At 42.6% G+C, this 19127-nt stretch overlaps 1 long non-coding RNA gene across 3 annotated transcripts; it reads right to left on the reverse strand.

Moving 5' to 3' along the window:
- Positions 1–115: 115 nt before the first annotated feature.
- Positions 116–17633, reverse strand: LOC133022189 (uncharacterized). 3 transcript variants are annotated; one of them, XR_009683002.1, is made up of 3 exons: positions 17454–17633; positions 14963–15122; positions 116–210 (listed from the first exon to the last, which is right to left on the reverse strand). It is a non-coding gene; the product is annotated as an uncharacterized LOC133022189 (long non-coding RNA). The 3 variants fall into 3 exon arrangements; XR_009683001.1 differs by lacking the exon at positions 17454–17633 and adding an exon at positions 17017–17378; XR_009683000.1 differs by lacking the exon at positions 17454–17633 and adding an exon at positions 17013–17378.
- Positions 17634–19127: the final 1494 nt, after the last annotated feature.

Raw genomic sequence — 19127 nt, forward strand, 5'->3', positions numbered from 1 at the left:
TGTGTGTGTGTGTGTGTGTGTGTGTGTGTGTGTGTGTGTGTGTGTGTGTGTGTGTGTGTGTGTGTGTGTGTGTGTGTGTGTGTGTGTGTGTGTGCGTGTGTGCGCGTGAGAAAATGTGTAAAAACAATAACAGTAGTCCAGGAGTCTTTTCTTGTTCGGGGTGTATTTATGAAACTCCCCCAAGGGGGCTTTCAACGGCCCTCGGGCACACTGTTGAGAGGAAACAGAGAAGAAAAGGACAGTTAGCTAAACTGAAACAGGGGCTGCAGTCTGACCAAACTTAAAAAAACATTCCACCGACAACATTTAGATGTCAATCCACCAAAGTAAAACTAAAACTGCTCGACAGATTACCCCGAAATTTGCAGGGAGGCTGAGGTATGGGTTAGGGAAGAACACCCTAAATGTTGGTGGGTAACCAGGATTTCCCCCCACCTTTGTTGGCATTGTGGAAATGTTTTCTCACATTTTTGCATATTTCTTGAGAAATACTGCAGAAATCGAATAAATCTGGCATGTGAGTGCTACCGTCTATGATCAAGAGAGTTTTTGGATAATTATCTGGATTTTTTTTAAACAAAATAAGTATTTTAAGGGGAGTGATCCTTATTCAGTCACTGTACGAAATCAAACTATATTTGAGAATGGATAATGTTTTTGTCGTCATTACACACTATGTCCACCAGAGAGCACTGGCAAGTTCGTTTTTCAGTGGTTAAATGTCACAGAAAATATCTTTTTGATATTTGAATTTAATTAGTGTATTTTGTCTACGTATGTTTAAGTCAAATAATGTCCCGATCATATAATAATTGAATTTTAACCTCACATAAATCAAAATTGTCGGTCAGGTTAGTCTTAGAAACTTAACAGATATTAGATAGGGTATTGAGTTATCTATGCAAATACCAGTTCTGTGGTCTATGTATAGCAAACAGTAGAGTGTGGTGGTGGAGTGGGATAATTCCAACCAACCAACTCTGTGTGTTTCTGTTACTGTGTGCGTTTTGGTGAGTGAGGAAGAAAATTGCATGAGAATCTGAGCCTGCTGGAGAGAGCGGCCCAGTCAGTCAGATTACACTGTCATCCTGAAAATATTTAGGAGCTCTTCCAAAACACTCAACATTGTAACTGGCTCCAGAGCTCCCCTGGGGAGAGGGAGGTGGAGAGTTTGGGGGAGTTTTGGGAGGAGGGGGGGTATCACTGGGAACCACACAAATACAGCCAGCGACTCCTGCTACAGCAGCAGCACTCTCGTCTGTCGCTGGTCTGCAGGCGAGGTGATTTACGGCTCTCAGGGCAACAGATTACTACTGCTCACGAGCAGGGGCTGGCGTCTGCACAAGAACCGCGAGGGGGCAAAGAACAGATGAGCCCTGCGTATCCAAATTACACTGATTAGACTAACCTTTAAATACTAAAACAGACCGCGTTACACATCAGTGGAGACTGGAGTCGCCTGATTATTGATGGCTGAACTGGTAATTTGGCTGCATATTTACAAAAATAACTAAATTCTGAGTTAAATTACTGTTGAGAAATTGAGACATGTTTCGATTATGTGATATAACATGCATTGATACACAACAGGAAACACTGCAACACAAGATCATACAGGAGTAACTGTTGCAGCCAGGATGTAACACACATACAAGCTGCCCTACACAAAGGGGCAGCAGTATGTGAGAACACAAATGTCGGTCAGTTGCTCAGGACTTTCTCCGGGGTTTTCCTGACAGAAAACAGAACAAAAATGTCTGAAGGATTCTCAGAAAGTGATTGGGCGTGTTGATAACGTTTCCAACCAAAAGGAATAGAAATATCTCCTGATGAAAAACGGTTATATGCCAAACAAGATGTCACCGAGATTTGAGAGCTGGCCTACGCACAGGGCAGAGCATTCATTGTTGCGTAGGTGTGAGACGCGCTGCAACTACACCGCCAAGACGCATGGCGGTAGAGTTTCCATGCTGTTGTTGAGTGTCTTACGGTTTCTGGTCCGCGTATTTACAAATTCTCTAGCTTCTGTTTATTTCAGAACAATTTTAACTCTTCTAAAGTGTGCTTTTAGAGTAATGGCAGACTATGTGGTTTATTAGTTTCTCTTACACAGCAGTGGAAAACCTAATATGGTCTAAGTAGAGCAATTGAGACGGATTTTTATTTACGAGTTGAAGAGCTGAGAGACAGCGAAGACACTTGCAGACCATTTATTAGCATTAGTAAAAAAGATCTAAGACAACATTTTCACATTCACCATCTTTCAGGAGTTTCAAAGATTTGTGGGAACTATGATCATAATAATTTAGAAAAAGAAACAAAAACTCAACATTATGATGTCATCAAAATCCCAACTGCAACGGTTCACCTCTCAACAAACATTTACAGTGCCCATGCTTGGTTTTTTATTGTTTGTTGGTTTTTTATGAGACAGTAAGTAAGTGCTAGAGCTCAATGTCTTTTGCCCATATGGGAATGCAAAAGTGTTTTTGACGCTCAAAGGTGGGATGAAAAGTAAGTCACACAGAAGAGCAAGACTGCAGTAACTGTTTAAAAATGTCCCCGCCACCTGAAAGTCTTTCACCAAAAGGGACTTATTTGTACAAAATGAAAAACAAAAATGATGTCAGTGGCCGCAATAGTGAAATGTGAATGCAAAACCTTTTTTCAGCTCCACAGAAAAATTGTCAGGAGGGTGTTATCAGATGCTGCTCCACCATCCAACAGGCACTTCATCTGAAGCTGAGTGACCCCCTTCAGCATTTGGTGTCAAGCTGGAGCCTCAACTGAAATGAGTGACGTAGCGGACAACTGTCCAGAGCCACCAATAGAATCCTGCTCGGTTTGCTGAACCAGCCTGCTGCCTCATTCAGCCTTTAACTAGCACACTTCTCTTCAAGGGGTGTTATCTAAACCTAAACCCCAGTCATTCACAAATGCGTGTAATGCGAGAATGTGCACGCATAGAAATTAACAGCAGGACCTGTCCATCACCTTTTCCCTCCAATCGCACGCTAATGAGACACTAATTAGGTACCTTGCTGACACCACTGTCATAAGGAATGCACTGACACACACACAGTGCTACCAGCCGCACAAACGCACAACAAAGCAACACAGAGGTGTTCAGAGATTTCCCTCGCTCCATCTCCAGTGAAGATGCAGAACTGTCTATCACGGCGCAGACGAGGAGGTGAAGTGCACACAAGTTAATGGGGAACCAGAATAATGAGGCTGGAAAATTTGAGCTTTTTTCCACGTTCCACTTGAAAAAGGGGCAGAAAACAGTTAAATTCAATTACATTTGGGTTTCCCGATGCGGGTGGCAATAAAAGGGGAGCGTTTCATTTCATGCTTATGTAACAGTCATTGTACATTAGCTGGGTGCAGTGTCGAGAGTAGACCCTTCCCAGCATCGTCACCCAAACACCTCTGAGGGGGAGATGGGAGGATTAATACCAGTGTAGTATCCACTGGTAAAAACCAATGGTAAGGAATGGGATTAACAAGACAGGATCCTTGACCTTGTGGCAAGCTCAGTCCAATAGATTTAATTTTAAACACAGCACGGCTACAATGGCAATATTATTAAGGTTGGCGTAGTGGAAACTCGTCCAAACACACATAAATACCCACCTCTCTTCCCTCAGCTCAGCCCTGCTGTTGTCTGCAAAAGGACCTGCTGATGTTTCAGTCTTATTTATGCAAATCCCATTTTGCAGTTCAGTCACAGTGGCGTATTGCTCCCGCTTCCTCGCTCTCTAGCTCCCCTACCCGGTCTCCGTCTGCTCGGCCTCCATCTCGAAAATGTATTTAGACCGTTATTTGTTTCTGGGTGATATCAGAAACATGATTTCCCCCCCTCGTTGCAGCTTTCTGCAAGGCAGCCTGAAGAGGATGGAGCCAAACACATAAGGCTTACACAAAAGCATAACTTACACGTACCCACTTCTCATTCAAACCATGCATGCAAGAGAAACCCACTGAAGGACTATTTTATAGTCTGATAGGTCTGAGGTTGGCATTTATTCTCTTATTAAGTTCTGAAAATGCAACACTAAGGTCACCCTAAAATTTGAATTATTCCTTATGCTGCTTTACTAAAAGGATGAGCCACGACATTTAAAAAAAACTGCTTTCATGAGATTGTTATACATACAGATCTTGAGGCAAGCTCTGTAACTGAAGTTGAAAAAAGCCACAGGTGGTAATTATGGGATAATGGCACAATGAGATTCCATACTTTTCCAAAATGCTCCTCAGAGAATGTTTCAATGTAATCATTAGTGTCTTGAGACCAAAGTAGCAGGAAGAAAAGCTGCAAACAACAGGTACTACTCTGTGGATTTACCTTGTTTTACTCCTGTCATACATGTAATAAATCCATCAAAACCTCCGATCTAAGAAGCAGGAACTGGTTTTGTATTTTTGCTTGAAAAAATTGCTAATAGTTGATTGTTAAAATAGCTGTCAATTAAAAGTCTATCAATGACGCCAAAGAATCGTGTGGTAGTATTCTGGGTTTTCCATGAAAATGGCAAAGTACAGATCATAGGTGAGATGAGCCTTACAACAAACCTGCAGGCTCACCTGTTAGCAGCAGCAGAGGAGACACCACAGACGAGGAGACCCTGGTCAAGTGTTCAAGCTCATCTGACTGCGTGCGTGAGGGGAGGATTCGAATATAATCTAACAAATTCCGGGATGTGTTAAATTCATTCAAACGTGATTTGAGGACAAGGTGATCGCGCTTGTATTTACTCTACAGTTTAAACTCAAGTATAAAAAAAACAAGCACACTACTTCCTTGTACAGAACTGGTTTCTTTACACAACTAGTTCTTACACATACTAGCCCAGCTGCTAGTGGAGCATAAGCTTACAGCAGAAAGAACTAACATTAACTCTATTTTCAGAAGGACGGCCACACACTGTAGATCTGTGGAACATCCCACCGTACTCTGACTGAGAAAACACCTGTATGGTGGTCACCTGTCGAGGGGCCTTCCTGAGAGCACTGTCCCAGCATGCCACACCCTGCAGATAACACTCGTGACTCACTTGGCACACACAGAATGCAAGGAATGCAGAGTGTCGCTAAAGATAGAGCTGTGACGCCACAGACGTAACATTTGACATAATACATCTACTGTGACATGGAGGACAGTCACACAAGTATGACTGGGCTCCTTTTTCTCCTGAAACCAAGCCACACAAATATTTACAATGACATTTTAAACTTTTTCCACATTCTCTACACTCTGCTTGGTTCATTTCTCCCTCCTGACGTCTGTGTAAGTCTTCCCCCTCTCACTCACTCGGTTACACTCAGTCTCAGCCGCCTCTCTGCTGCTTTGTCTATCCTGCAATTGTACAAGCTTAACCACTCCACTATCTTCAGCTCATCTTCTCCTCTGGCCGGCAGACGATGCCCCTCGATCCCCAGGGAGGTGACATGTGTGTAATGTCACAGTTTGTCATATCATATCATAGTGACAGAAGCCTTGCCATGTCCATCAGGATGATGGAAGGGACAATGAAAACAGGAGGATGGGAAAGGGGCGTGATACAGAGATACTCTGAGGAGGAAGGGGGGTTATTACACAAGTTGATCTCGAGCGAGCAAGCGTACACACACACACAAACACATACACACACACAGCTGACTCACTAGTGACACATCTGCTGGCGTAGCCTGGGCACCGTGCCATGTGTGGTGGCCAGCTTCAGCAGCAGGACTGGCACTCAGCACTCCAGCCTGTTCTAATCTCCGTCTCTCACACACAGACACACACTCTGCACTTCCATCTCTGTGCATCTGCTCTCCGTCTCTGCATCTCAGGCTAAGTGGGTGTGTCTTGTTTACACACAAACACACTAGGACGTACGCTGTCACAGGTCACTTCTGGAGACATTGCATTTCCTGGAGATTTACCCTATCCATAACCACTACTTACCGAAACTTAACCTACCCCTAACATACGCCATTCAATATCATACTGGGTGACTGCTGCCATTGTTTGTCTGCGCTGAGTGGGTGTAAATTTGGGGTGTGCCAGTATCAAATAGTACAAGTATTGTGAACCAAAAATACAATGGTAAAAAGAATTTCATGATTCATCATCATCAATTATAATTTGTATAGCCCACATTCACAAAAAATTAATAGGTGATTTTTTTTGTACTTTTCTTCTTTTAAGGGTAGCAACCAAATTACGATGCTACAGCTGAGTTTTGATTCACGTGGAATTACCAGGAATAAATACTCGAGTACCAGATCTTAGGTACATGATAGCAAATCTGGGTTAAGAGCAAAGGAGACCACAGAGAGAAGGAGTATGAAAGAGAGAGGCTGACATGTCTAAATACTCCAAATTTAACAGAGGAAGGGGAAGACACAAGCATGAAACAGAAGGTCAGGGAAAAGACAAGTGGAGAACGTGGTGAAGAATTTTTAAGAGACGATGCAGACAAGGCTCGCTGCAATATTTGTGATGACCAGAACAACACGTGTAACGCGAGTGAACAGCAGCAACGGCCAACGTAAACCTGCCTTTAATAAGTGAAGATGAAGTTGAGCCATCGATAGACAATGAAACATTAATTGAGGCATCGACGACTTTGTCAACGTTTCCTGGTTATTACTTAGCTAGTAGGATTAACACTCAGCCACTGAATGCAACCAAAAATACATAACATGATATTTTGTCAATAACATAAGAGAAAATGCAAGTGGTACACTTACAGAAAGAATTAAGTGCTAAAGTTCCAGTACAACCCTATTTGTGTAATTTCACACTTTCCTGAAATTCTGCCATTAGTGCAAAATACAGTTCAATTATTCCAGGCCACATTATTTACAATGGATGTTTTTGGACTTGAAACTGTATTGCAGCTTTTGAATTAAGAGTAAAATACACTTAGAAACACACAGTTGACCAGACGTTAAGTTAAATGTGTTAAATCAGTTCAAGTCGGTGTGTTGTCATTTTGATTTCGGTCCTAAATAAAACCATTTAAAACGTTCACTGCCCACATTGGTTACTTTCAGCATGCATCACCTACTCAATATGCAACAACTTGAGACAGTGGAACTTCTTTCCCGTGGGGTGCATAAAAATAAGCCTGATTTTTGCTCATCACCACAAATTTGCTTCCATAAATTTGTCACATTTTATATTAGCTTAAATGTGAGCACAGCAATCCATGTCAAAGCAGCTACAGCTATTTCACTGCTTCATTGTCAAATTGTGCAGCAATACTGTAGGTATAGAGCAGAGGTCTTCAAAGGTCACCTAACAGATCTCTTTTCCACCTAGACGGTGCACAGCCAGTTCTGAACTTCACAATCCACCAACATCTTGACAAGTTTGAGAACCCAGCGTTACCACTGGCACTCCATATCAGCTAGCAGTTCTAATGCACCCATCGTAGTTTGCCAATTACTTTTAAAATCATGAGGAAAAGCATACATAGCAGATGCTGGGGTTATTTACGCTGTAAGGGAATCATGGCTGATAGAATGTAACTGCTTTGCTTGCCTTTAATAACTTGTAAAGTAATTACGTCTTGCATTTCAGGGTCCTGGAAAGCATCTGACAACTGCTGCTTTTGTGCATGTTTTGTTTTTTTCAAAATGGAGGATAATTTCTTCTGGTAGCTCCTCCCATATTTAATGGCATTAGTTGTTCCAAATGGAGCAATTTTAGGGTCAAAATGCTTGGAACCGGTTTCTGATTAGGAATCGGCAGTACATCAGTGGAAAAGGGTTATTAGACAATATTGAGCAAGACCAGACCATGGTGGGACAAGTCCAAATTATACTTTTTCTCTCCGAGTAGGGTCTCGGAGAGAAATATGTCTAATAGATTAAAATGTGTGTGTCAAACTGCAAAGGGAACTGATTCAACTGCTTGTTAATTTGGTAGCACATCCTCCTGCACCACCAATTAAATGTTGGTGGTCTCTCTCTACTCTTTCCGTTCAAATTAACCACCTTCGAGTCTAGTCCTAATTACCCTCAGGTCTCCATCAGACTGACTGTTTTGTTTACTTCAGATCCCTTTTGGACTGGATTTTTCATATAATAATTTACTGTTTGCACATGGTTAAGGTAGGTTTTCCACAGGATCAACAATTTGAACGCATGAACCGACATTTACTGCCAGAGTGCTTCCTGTGGCTAAGCAAATTAAAACTGCTAAATAACACTGGGGTTCAGTGTTAATAGTGTGTACTGTAATAAACTGTAGTGACTGATATTACCAGTAGATAGTAAAAACCGCTCAGAGTGGAAATGCATACATGCAAAGCAAATATGCAAAGCTTTTTCCATACAGTAGGTTTCTCTCACTTGTGGATCAAATGACAAGCCAAACAGAAACACCATTTGCTGAAGAGAAACTCTGCTGCCCTCTCTGCAGACCCCTTCTTTCCTCCCTTCCCTTGACCGTGCTCTCTGGTCCGTGACTCCCTCCTTCCATCCAGACGGTCGCTCCCACACTCGGGCCACATTCCTCCATTGGTCATGCTGGGAGGACGTCTCCTTGTGGCCAAAAGCATTGTGGGAAATCCCAGTGGCCAGGCCTTTAAGGGGCAATGTAGACCACTAAGAAAGAAGTGTACAGGAGTCGTGAGTTACTAGCTTGGTGTTCAAAAGGCCCTTTCTGCAAGCCACTTGCAAATATACTACCCTCAAGCAAAAAAACACTAACAAGCATAATTAATGTCTTGATACTGAGCCTCAGAACAAACAGCAAAGAAACACTACATATGCATATTTCAAGCAGCAGCCAATACACCCCACGCTGTGAAAACCCTCAATTTAGAGCAGTTAGAACATTAGACAGAAAAGGAATTAAACCTAAGGAAGTGCAGCCTAAACCATTTTTCTTTTTTGTACATTAAAAAAAAAAATCACAAAGAAACAAACAACTGCTTCTCAACCTGTCAGTCCACGTGACCCACCTCAGGCATCTCAACTGACCTGGCATAACACACAAATATATTTAACTCAGAGCAGGAGACTCAGATACACACTCGCATACATGGGCCAATTACTCTCTGCTATCAAACAACGAAATTAGCAGTGTAGAGAGAATATGAACCTGATTGTGTCCCTGAATTACCCCAGATTGGCCTGTTGTCATTGCAATGGAATTTTAAACGCGCTGACTAACACCTACCCAATTAAATATACAAACAGAGAGCAATCCACACACACACACTCACTATCGCGCATAGAAATGCTCACATGTGGCAGTATTTAGCCTAATAACATCCAAGATGCACTGCAAACAGAGCTACTTATTGGCATCTGCTGTTCCCATGAGTCAGAGCTTTGTGCTTTTTTGTCCAAGCTGCCTTTAGGTTCCTCAAAACCTATGAATGCTTTACAACATTTGGCCCTGATTTTAGCCTCAAGGTTATATGTTAAGCACATGTAGAGTATCACCCGTATAAGCCAGGTAAAATTCAATCTGCTAGTTAATCCGGATATTAGTTAAAAACATTCTCCTTGCTCCTAACACATTATATTTTCAGCAAAGAGGAGACGATAACTGTCACACTATGATATGGTGGTCTACCTCTCATAGCTGCTCTCAAATTACTACAATGGCTACTGGTTTTGACATGTTTACACTACATTTGAGGCACATCATTGTTTTTCATTACATTCAAGGTGGGTAACATGGATGATTTGAGTCACAAGCAAAAAACAAACAAACATTTGCCTCCTTTGTTTGTAAGTAAAGGCAGCAACTCACAATATTAGTATAATTTAAAGCACAAAAGTGTGGCACTATTTTTTTTAAATGATGTAAATCCTGACAGTGAATTAATAGAAAGAAAAGAACATGGTGTTACTCTCCAACAGACTCAAGAGGCCAGTAGTCTTGTAGGCAACGCACATCCTCTTTATATGCATCCATTTTTAAAATTGACTAACATAATATGCATCAACTGCTTAATCCAATAGTTGGAAAGGCAACCATCAACATTCTACATCCAATTAAAACATGCAAAAGTCCAAAAATCACTAAACTGATAGGTCCGAGATGAGTCAGACCCTTTGTCATGTCTGAATATTAGAACCTTGACTACTACATCTAATTGGCAATTTCTTGCCGTGATGATGATCAGAGTAGAAATACAAGCACCCGAGAGAATTTGATTTCACATCAAACTAGTTTTTCAGTTCTTAGTGAAAGACCTACAAACGTTTCAACCAAGTGGTGGCTACAAAGTCACTTTTATTGACAGTAACGTCTAAAAAGAACTACAATCATAAATTATGCTAATTCGACATGTGTATAGGGTGATTGACACAGTGCTATTAAGGCGTTCACGTAAAGATCTGTCTCCTTCAACACAAACCTCTCCTGAACTGCTAATCACGTTGCATTGAATTAATTATTACCATTCATGTTTAAAAACTCCATCATTGGTATATTGATGGGGTGGCTTAAAACTGTCTTTAAATATCCACTAATTGATTGGTAAACCACTTATCAGCTGTTCTATAAAGCCATTTTCAGAAATGACCTGTGGGCAAAATCCAGACAATTGGCTATTGAGTTTACCCAGAGTTTGCTTCTTACACATGCACAACACAGCAGGCTGTTCTCTGCACAGACACGTTCACAACAGCAACAATTATTCAGGTGAGAGGTGGAGCAGCAGAAAGAGGCAGGACGTGACGTACAAACTCTGCTGCGGAGATCATGTGATTTTCTCTGCTGTGTTCACATATGGACTTCTCCTAGATAACGGACATTATACCAGGAGGCCAGGGGGAGAAAGCCTGCGTCTCTTTCAGGGAAAAAACTGAGGGAACTGCGGAGTTCTGAAAGCAGCTTAAAGGGATAGTTTGTCCAAAAATGAAAATTCACTCCGTATCCACTCACCACTATGCCGATGGAGGGGTGGGCGAAGTGTTTGAGTCCACAAAACACTTCTGAAGCCTTTAGATGTAATAAAAACAACAGAAAAACCATAAAATGCCTCAGTACTGCTCGTGTGGTTTCACCAAAGTGTCCACAAGCCCCCAAGAGTCATTTAACACGTGTTTTCTGCTTAAATGTTCTTTAATATCTTAAGGTGAGGTGCATTCAGGGACTGTCGGAAATGCTAATGTCCGCTAGCTAAGTCACTTCTGGTGGAATTTTAGAATTAAAGGATGTTAATGACCTCATTTCGAGTCAAATATAAATGTTGGGGCTTGCAGACACTTGGGTGTGACCACACAAGCAGTATGGAGACATGTTGTTCTATTACGTCTGAAGATAGGTCACTATTCAGCTACACGGTTTACCCCTGAAACACCAAAAGTGTTTCTTGGACTCTTAAACTTCACCCATCCCCATCGGCATAGGGTTGAGTAGATAATGAGTAAGATTTAATTTCTGGGTGAACTATTCCTTTAAGACTCTGACGGATACACACACCATCACTTTCCACAGAATAAACCTAAAAGGATCTATCGTGCCAGAAGCTTTCTCTCATTTACGCTGACATTTTAGTCAGAGGACACTTGATAATGATAATTTGACACAATTGATTGATGCTCATCATGGTCTCATAACATCACCAGACTGATTTCAAATTTAAACTGAGCTCTCTCTTGGCAATTGACAGAGTGTAAAATATCAGGAATCTCCTTTTCTTCCTGTTAGTAAACCACATCGACAAAATAAAAACTGTAAAAACAAAGATTCTAGAAGATGTGGCAGCCAAAACGTGATGAACACGTACATTATTCTTAAGTGTCGTAACCAACAGAGGATGTGTTGAGTTAAGTTGCTTGTGAAAGTCTTGTGTCTCAAACATTGTGTCACGGTTATGGATTATATGGTTGCCAGTCTCGTGGTTAACAATAGCAAAAATTCTGGCAGCTGGTATTATTGTTGTAAATTTGAATTCTCAAAAAATGTGTTTGAGTATTCTGAGTTTGAAAAACTCACGGTGAATACCGCTAAAACAATCTCCAAGACGTCTATGCAGACGCGGACCGCAACATGGCAGAAGGCGATTAACAGCTTTCCTGAGATATATTTGTCTTTTCAAATTGTAAGGTCTAAATTGCGCTCCTACTTTGATTCTGGAAGCATATCTCTCAAACACTGCATTTAAAGCAGAATCTGACACATTTCCAATGCTGGTATAGGAAGATCTCTAATTAAAAACAATGATTATTTGTCACAAAAAAATTGTGACATGTATTTTTCATCTTTACTCATGGTGCTGTGTTAAATTGGGCTAACTAGTAACCACTAGCTGGAGAGACTCTAAGGTTAGCTGGCTGCTTTCAGCACAAGCAGTTGAGACGACTACTGGTCACAGAAGCCCCCCAGGTTCCACCTGAGAGCAGCTCTGTTTGTGAGGGCCTCTCCGCTCGGAGCAGGACGAGCAGCCCGTCTACGCCATAACTGTCAATCACAGCAGAGAAATATGAAAGCAGATTGATAGGTACAGTCTGACTCAGCCAGAGACATCCCTGAGGATCCTGTATGTGCAACATCCCACCACAGGAGACCAAGACCTCCTACTCTGAAAAGATATGAAATGTGGCTATTAAAAAAAACACAGTCATATTTATAGCTCCAATTGTTTGGAAAGGCACACAAGGCTGTTAAGGTTAACAACTTGGAGCTGGTCCTTGGAGTCCTAAAAGATTTGTTTTTAAATAATGTCCTTGTATCTTTATTTAGTCTGTAATGTGCTTCTAAGTGATGATTGGTCTGTAATGGCCTGCACAGAAATGGATCAAATGAATAAATAAACTAAACACAACTGACGTACTTGTTTTTACTTGCTGAAAATGCTTTGTGCCATGAATGACTTAAAAATGAGTAACAGATAACTGTATTAGAATCGGATGAATTCTATCATTTAAACAATTTAAGACACTTGTTTGGGTTTTCAATATTTTTTACTCCAAGACAACAGAGCATTATTTACTGAAAACTCTACCATACATAATTTTGTATTATTCTAATATCTCCATTATCTGTCCATGCACATGTTATACTTATCTATATTATTGTCCCCAGTTTCATCTTGTTATTGGTCTCAAACCATGTAAGGCCCTTTGTATCATAGACGGTATTTGATGTGGCTCAGTCACATCTGGCTAATAGTCACTATAGGCACTGATACTGATCTGATGTATCAGATCACATCAAATACTTATTTATTTTGGAGAGAAAGTCATGAAAACCAACCAGTGAGACTGCTGGAGGGGGAAAGGGCAATTTTTGGAATAAATCAATATTAAATCAATAGCCACAGAAATCAAATTCTTAGTTGAGTCCTGATCTGCGATATAATGAATTCAAATTATATACAGTCGTTTTTAGCTCTTGTTTATAAAGTGAGGGTTGTAAATGTGACTTCTATCAAAAAAGTGTCTTGGAACATAAATTCATTCTTTTTTACAAGAGGGGACAATATGTTGCATTTGAATAGTTTTCTTAGGTAATACACACACTTTCATGTTCTGTGGGGAATGTCAGAATAGACGCTAAATCACGGTTTTATGTACAGACGTTCAGTAATGACTTTCAATTACCCTGAAGGCCTCTGAAGTAGTAAACACTTGGATTATAGCAATAATTCAACACCACTTTAACTTCCAAACAAGTCACGTATAAACTCACAGACCTACAATAGTAGATCAAGGTAAGAAGAGTTTTTCTTGCTCCTTGGGAGACACTAAAATGGGATCTAGTTTGAAGGCCTTACCATTGGAGGAGCCATTCAGGACACAAGCTAAATAGTTCAAAAAGGAAATCTTAAGACGACAGCCAAGTAAATTGTTGTTTCCTGAATTTAAACATTTCTTGCTTGATGAGTACACTATCGCAAAAATTAATCTCCTGAGAGGAAAATTTGCAAGCAGGAAAAAAAACATGGGTCTAATCTACTGTATGAATATGGAGAGGAGCCTCCTGCCACCCACTGCACAGGCCATCAGACAAACCGCCACTCCAACACATTGCCCTATGTCATACACAACACAAGCCTTGGGGGTTTTAATTAGAAAACCCATGAAGCAAACAAATGCACGGAAACATGAGAGGCAAATACACAGAGGAGAAAATAAATCCTTTGCCGCTTTACATCAATATCCATTTCCCTGCATCCTTCACCTCACTGTGGTTTTCGGTTAACACGCTTTCGGATTAGATAGCAGATAAATAAACAGTGTGCGCTGCGTCCTCAGGAAGTGCGCCCTGACCGTGTTGTGTCCTCAGCGTGTGCAGATCAGAGAATAAAGACCAAACATTGCGCTGATAGTCCAGAGCGGCGTGGCTCAGAGGTCCTTTGCCTCGAGCGGATTCCCGCAGCATCCAGAGCGGTCGCACACGGTAGTCGCTCCAGCAATTCAAGGCCTCTCTCATCAAAAATACAGCTATCAATGTTGGCATCTCCATAGATAAATGTCAAAGAGATAATGGCCGACGCTACGAAGACCCTGGGCCTGGCTTGTTACCACTGCATCATAGCAGTGTTAAGCTATCGAGTTATGGCACAAGTTTGTCTTTGAGCGCAACAAGAAAGTGTTTTTACTGTCGTGCTTGATATCGTTAGAGAAGTAGAAAATGCTAGAGAGTAAAAAGCTGGAAAACATGCACTCCTCGTTCTTTTTCACCTAAGGAGAAAACAAATACTTCACGGCTAAATCATGGCTGTTTCCAAATTGTTTACTCCTTCACCACTCCCTATAAAGTAGAAGCTTGTTAGTTTACCCAAAACTGGGTGTGTAGCAGGAATGAGAATCATTGTCATCTCAGGTATAGTGTCACGGGACAGATTTTACACTGTAGCTGCAATAATGCGTTGAGGATGACCAACTGTATTAAACCCCAGTGTCCAGGGTTTATGCAGGAAACAAATTGCGAAAAGGGTGTGAAACAAAGAAGAAAAAAGAGAGAAAGTCAGAGTTGAGCTGGGTTTCTTACCTCAGAAGCCCCCCTGCCCTTTCAGCAGGGCCTCATGTGGAGAACCAGGCCTATGGTCCCCTGGGCACTGATGTCTGCTCTCCCCCCCCAGTCAGCCACGGAGGCTGTGTGTAGGAACCGGGCCCACTCACGACAGCCTACAGCCACAAGTCATTCACACCTGGAACACAGGGAGAGAACTTCTGCTCAGGGGGAGGAAGACAAAAAAAATGGCAAGTAAATACACTCGTGTTGACAATACTAACGTGGGGCAAAAGCATAACCACAGCGATGGTCATTGATGAGAGCACAGTGCCGGGGATTTCTTACATAGAATCCTATTTACACTTTGGTTATTTTCCAATGAGCACCTGAGAGACAAGACAGCGTTTGATAGACCATCAAGAGCTCCCTTGTCTCTTTGCGTCCCAGACGGTTTCCTCCTTCCGATAATTCATTGGCTCTCGAACTTTTTCAGGCGGAAGCCAAAAAAAGTTCACGCTCCTCACCACCCGCCGACACAACTTTTATGAATTATTAACGCGGCCACAGGAAGCAACCAATCCAAGTTGAATTTTAGTTAAACCGTTGTTCAGTTCCGAAACATAATAAAACCAATTCATTCTACTTAAGTTTCACTCCATATTCCCCCCCCCCTTGGTCTTCCACATCGCAGCGGGTATATTACCCCCTCGGGGGGGAGGACGCCCCCGCAGTTTGAGTTCCACAGGTCTGGTTATCAGCCGTGGGGGCTGACAAAGTGACATCAACTATGCAAAGAAAATAAGGTAGTTAGGGGGGAGCGTGGAGAGGATAAATATGAATCAGCCTCAAGTCTATGCAACAGATGTATGATCGTGGCTGACTGCAGTGTTGCCTAGCAATCCCAGAGACCTGTAACAGGAAGGTTCAATCTCGGCAGCTGGCATGTATGCATTCAAAACTGTCCTTGGATGAGACAGTGAACCCCCCACATGAGTGGCTCTTGATAACAGCATCAGCTAAAGGAGGGCTGATGGGCAACCTGCAACAAAGCACTCACAGATACCAACTCTCTCTTTATTAAATAGCCCATAATGACGATTTAATGAGCTCTTGCAAAGTGTTAAATGAAGTAAAACAAATAAGTCAGAGCCACTTGCTGAGTAGAGTAATGAAAGGCAACGGGACTATGGGATCAGTCAAGAGAAAAAAAAATTGCCAGGTATCAGATATCTTTTACTTCTACACTTCAGGACCTGTGGATTTTTTTTCGTTCCACTCAAAGTTGCACAGCGTCTCTCACTGTGGAACCCGTTGTGTGCCCTGTTCGGCCCCGAGCTCCTGCCAAGGTAACACAGCACAATGCCACACAAGTTTTCCACCAACGGGGCCTACTCGAGGAAGTCGTCCTGAAAAAAAGGGGGAAAAAAAAAATCCACAAAGCTCAAACTGTGCAAATAGAACGTGAAGCCCTTCCAACAACATCTACAACGGGGGGACGAAGATCCCCCTCACCCCCCTGAAATCTCAGCGCCTCACTGGACAACTCTTGGCGGACAAAGTAATTCCATGGCGCTTGAAAACTCCAGGAACTTTTTTTTTTTTTCTCCCTTTTTCCTAAAAGAAGTTGTTCCTGTTTCGCCAGAGAACTGGTGGTGGTGGTGTTGGGGGGGGGAAGGGAGAGAGGGAGGGAGGGAGGACTTCAGCACTCGCATTCATGGAGCCTCGGCCGGAGCAAACAAAGTCTTCCCCGGAGAGGGGAGGCACTGGACGGCGGCGGCGGGGAGCGAGAACAACGACGTCGGGCACAAGCACACACTCACACCCCGGGGAAGACGAGGCTCGGTCCCGGGGCTTTGTTTGATAATAACCCGGTCCGAGGCCTCCCGTTGGAAGGGGGGGGGGATACGTTTCATTTTCAAGTTGTGCTAGCTCCGATCACCATGTAACAATCAAAAATCGCTCGGTGGAGGATCGGGCTGCTCGACACAACCAGCAGCCGAGGCCTCTCACCTCCTCGTCTAGCGTTTATAAATCACACCAAGCACATTTTTTTTTTTTTTTTTTTTTAATGGAGGAAATACAATACCCACGGTGTGCTCCTGCTGAAGAATGCACAACACGTTGCCCGCCGCACCGTGTTCCGCCGTTTCTCATTCCTCACCGGGCACGGCCGGTCCTCCGGTGCAATGGGCTGAGAACCAGTATCTCTCCGCGGGTTCTACACCACGCCGAAAACATCGCGAATAATCCGCTTTTGTTGCGCCGCTGCTGCTGCTAGGAGGAGAGGGGGGGGGGGCAGGCAGAGAACAAACAAGAATCGGTGGAAAAGGGTGTTCGCTGTCTGCCGGGCCAGACGCGACGTGGGGTTTTTTTTTTTCCTCGCCAGCCTTCGGGGACAGAGAGGCAGAGAAGGACGGAGCCCGGAGTGCGATGTCCCCGGGAGGAGGACCCGCGTGTGCCCGTTGCCAGGAGGCGAGCGGCGGTTCCGACTCGTCCTACCTGGGTCCGCGGCGGCCGGAGCACTCACCTGGCATGTTCGCGTAATCCCCGCTGTCCTCCGACGAAGAATATAGAACCGCGAGCCTCTCGAATCACAACATTTTCACGGTAACATTGTAAAATAGAAAATGTGTCTCCCCCCCTCTCGGCCGAGCTTTCCAGTGGTCCTACTCCATTACATCCCAGTTAAGATTTCCTGCCGTGTCTCCCCCCCTCGGTTTCAGCGCGATGGTTCAGCCCGAATTCTAAGTAGCAATTCTAGGTCAGGTCTGTGTGCCAGTGAGGACAGCGAGAGACACCAGCGTCCTGCTGCCTGTGACCACCTCACTGAAAACACATCTAACCTGATCTCTGTCTCTCCCTCCCAACCACAGCGGCAGCTCGGCAGCAAACATGAGGAAGTTTTTACAGGAAACTGTCATAGGTCTGTATTAGTCATGGATGGATCACTGAACAGGCCTACAGGGCTACCAGGCACAGGTCCAGGGGTCTGTGGGGTCAGGGGGCCCCCGGGCCACGCATCCTTATGAAGTGACTGGCAATATGTCTTGATTTGAAACTTTGTAGAACTCAGCTATAAAACCCAAAGAGGATAATCTCCAAGAGAGAGGTTAAACGACAGTGGATACAAAACAACTGTAAAGAGACTCAAAACAACTGTGTAGAGACACAAAACAACTATAAACAAAGGCAAAACAACTACACTAATACACAAAAACTACAGACACAAAACATCCACAGAGAAACAAAAAACAAGTGTGTACAGACGTGAAAAAACAACTACAAAGAAACAAAACAAAACTACAAACAGACAAAAAACTTTTGCGAAGAAACACCATACAATTACAAACAGTCACATACAAATGCAGAGACACAAAAATTCCAGAGATTTAACAACTACAAAGAAAGACAAAAAACTACAGACACAATACAACTACAAAGACACAAAACTATACACAGTCATGTAACAACTACAGACACAAAACTACTAAAGAGACAAAAAACGTTGGACACAAATCAACTACAAAGAAACACAACAAACTACAAACACAAAACAACCACAAAGAAATACTTAACTACTACTGACACAAAACCACTATCAAGAGACAAAAAACAACTACTGACACAAAACAACTACAAAAAGATACGAAACACTTTTGCCACCAAAGAGACACAAAGAGCAAAACAGATGCAAACAAACTACCAACACGAAAAGCAACCACACAGGATGTAAAATGGCAATAAAGACGATTTAAAATAGCTACAAAACAACCCCAAAATTAACATGGATGCAAAACCACAACAATAGGACGCAAAGTGAACACAGAAGGTCAAAACAACCATAAAGAAAGATTCAAAATCAGGATTGTTCGGTTCATGATTTACGATTTAGGCGAACGCCTGTGCCTGGTAAAAGCTGATGTTTTTAATCCGTCTGTACAGATTATACCAGATTTTCTCTTTCATCCTAGTTGTCTTCAAGCATGACCCAAGATAACCCTGATGACATCATCAGTATCAGTCATTTTCTTCGACTAGACCCCCTTTCTCAGAAACTCAGAAGGTAATTTCATTGTTGCAGGAAGTGAGTTCCACTTGAATAGTACAGTGGGTCGGTTCATGCTCACATTTTCAGACTGTCCTGCCTGGAAGACATTCACAGTAATGCACTCTGATAAAAGAGACCTAGATAGAGAATTTC

This window comes from Limanda limanda, chromosome 16, assembly GCF_963576545.1.
Source record: "Limanda limanda chromosome 16, fLimLim1.1, whole genome shotgun sequence".
In the NCBI taxonomy this organism is placed as follows: Eukaryota; Metazoa; Chordata; class Actinopteri; order Pleuronectiformes; family Pleuronectidae; genus Limanda; species Limanda limanda.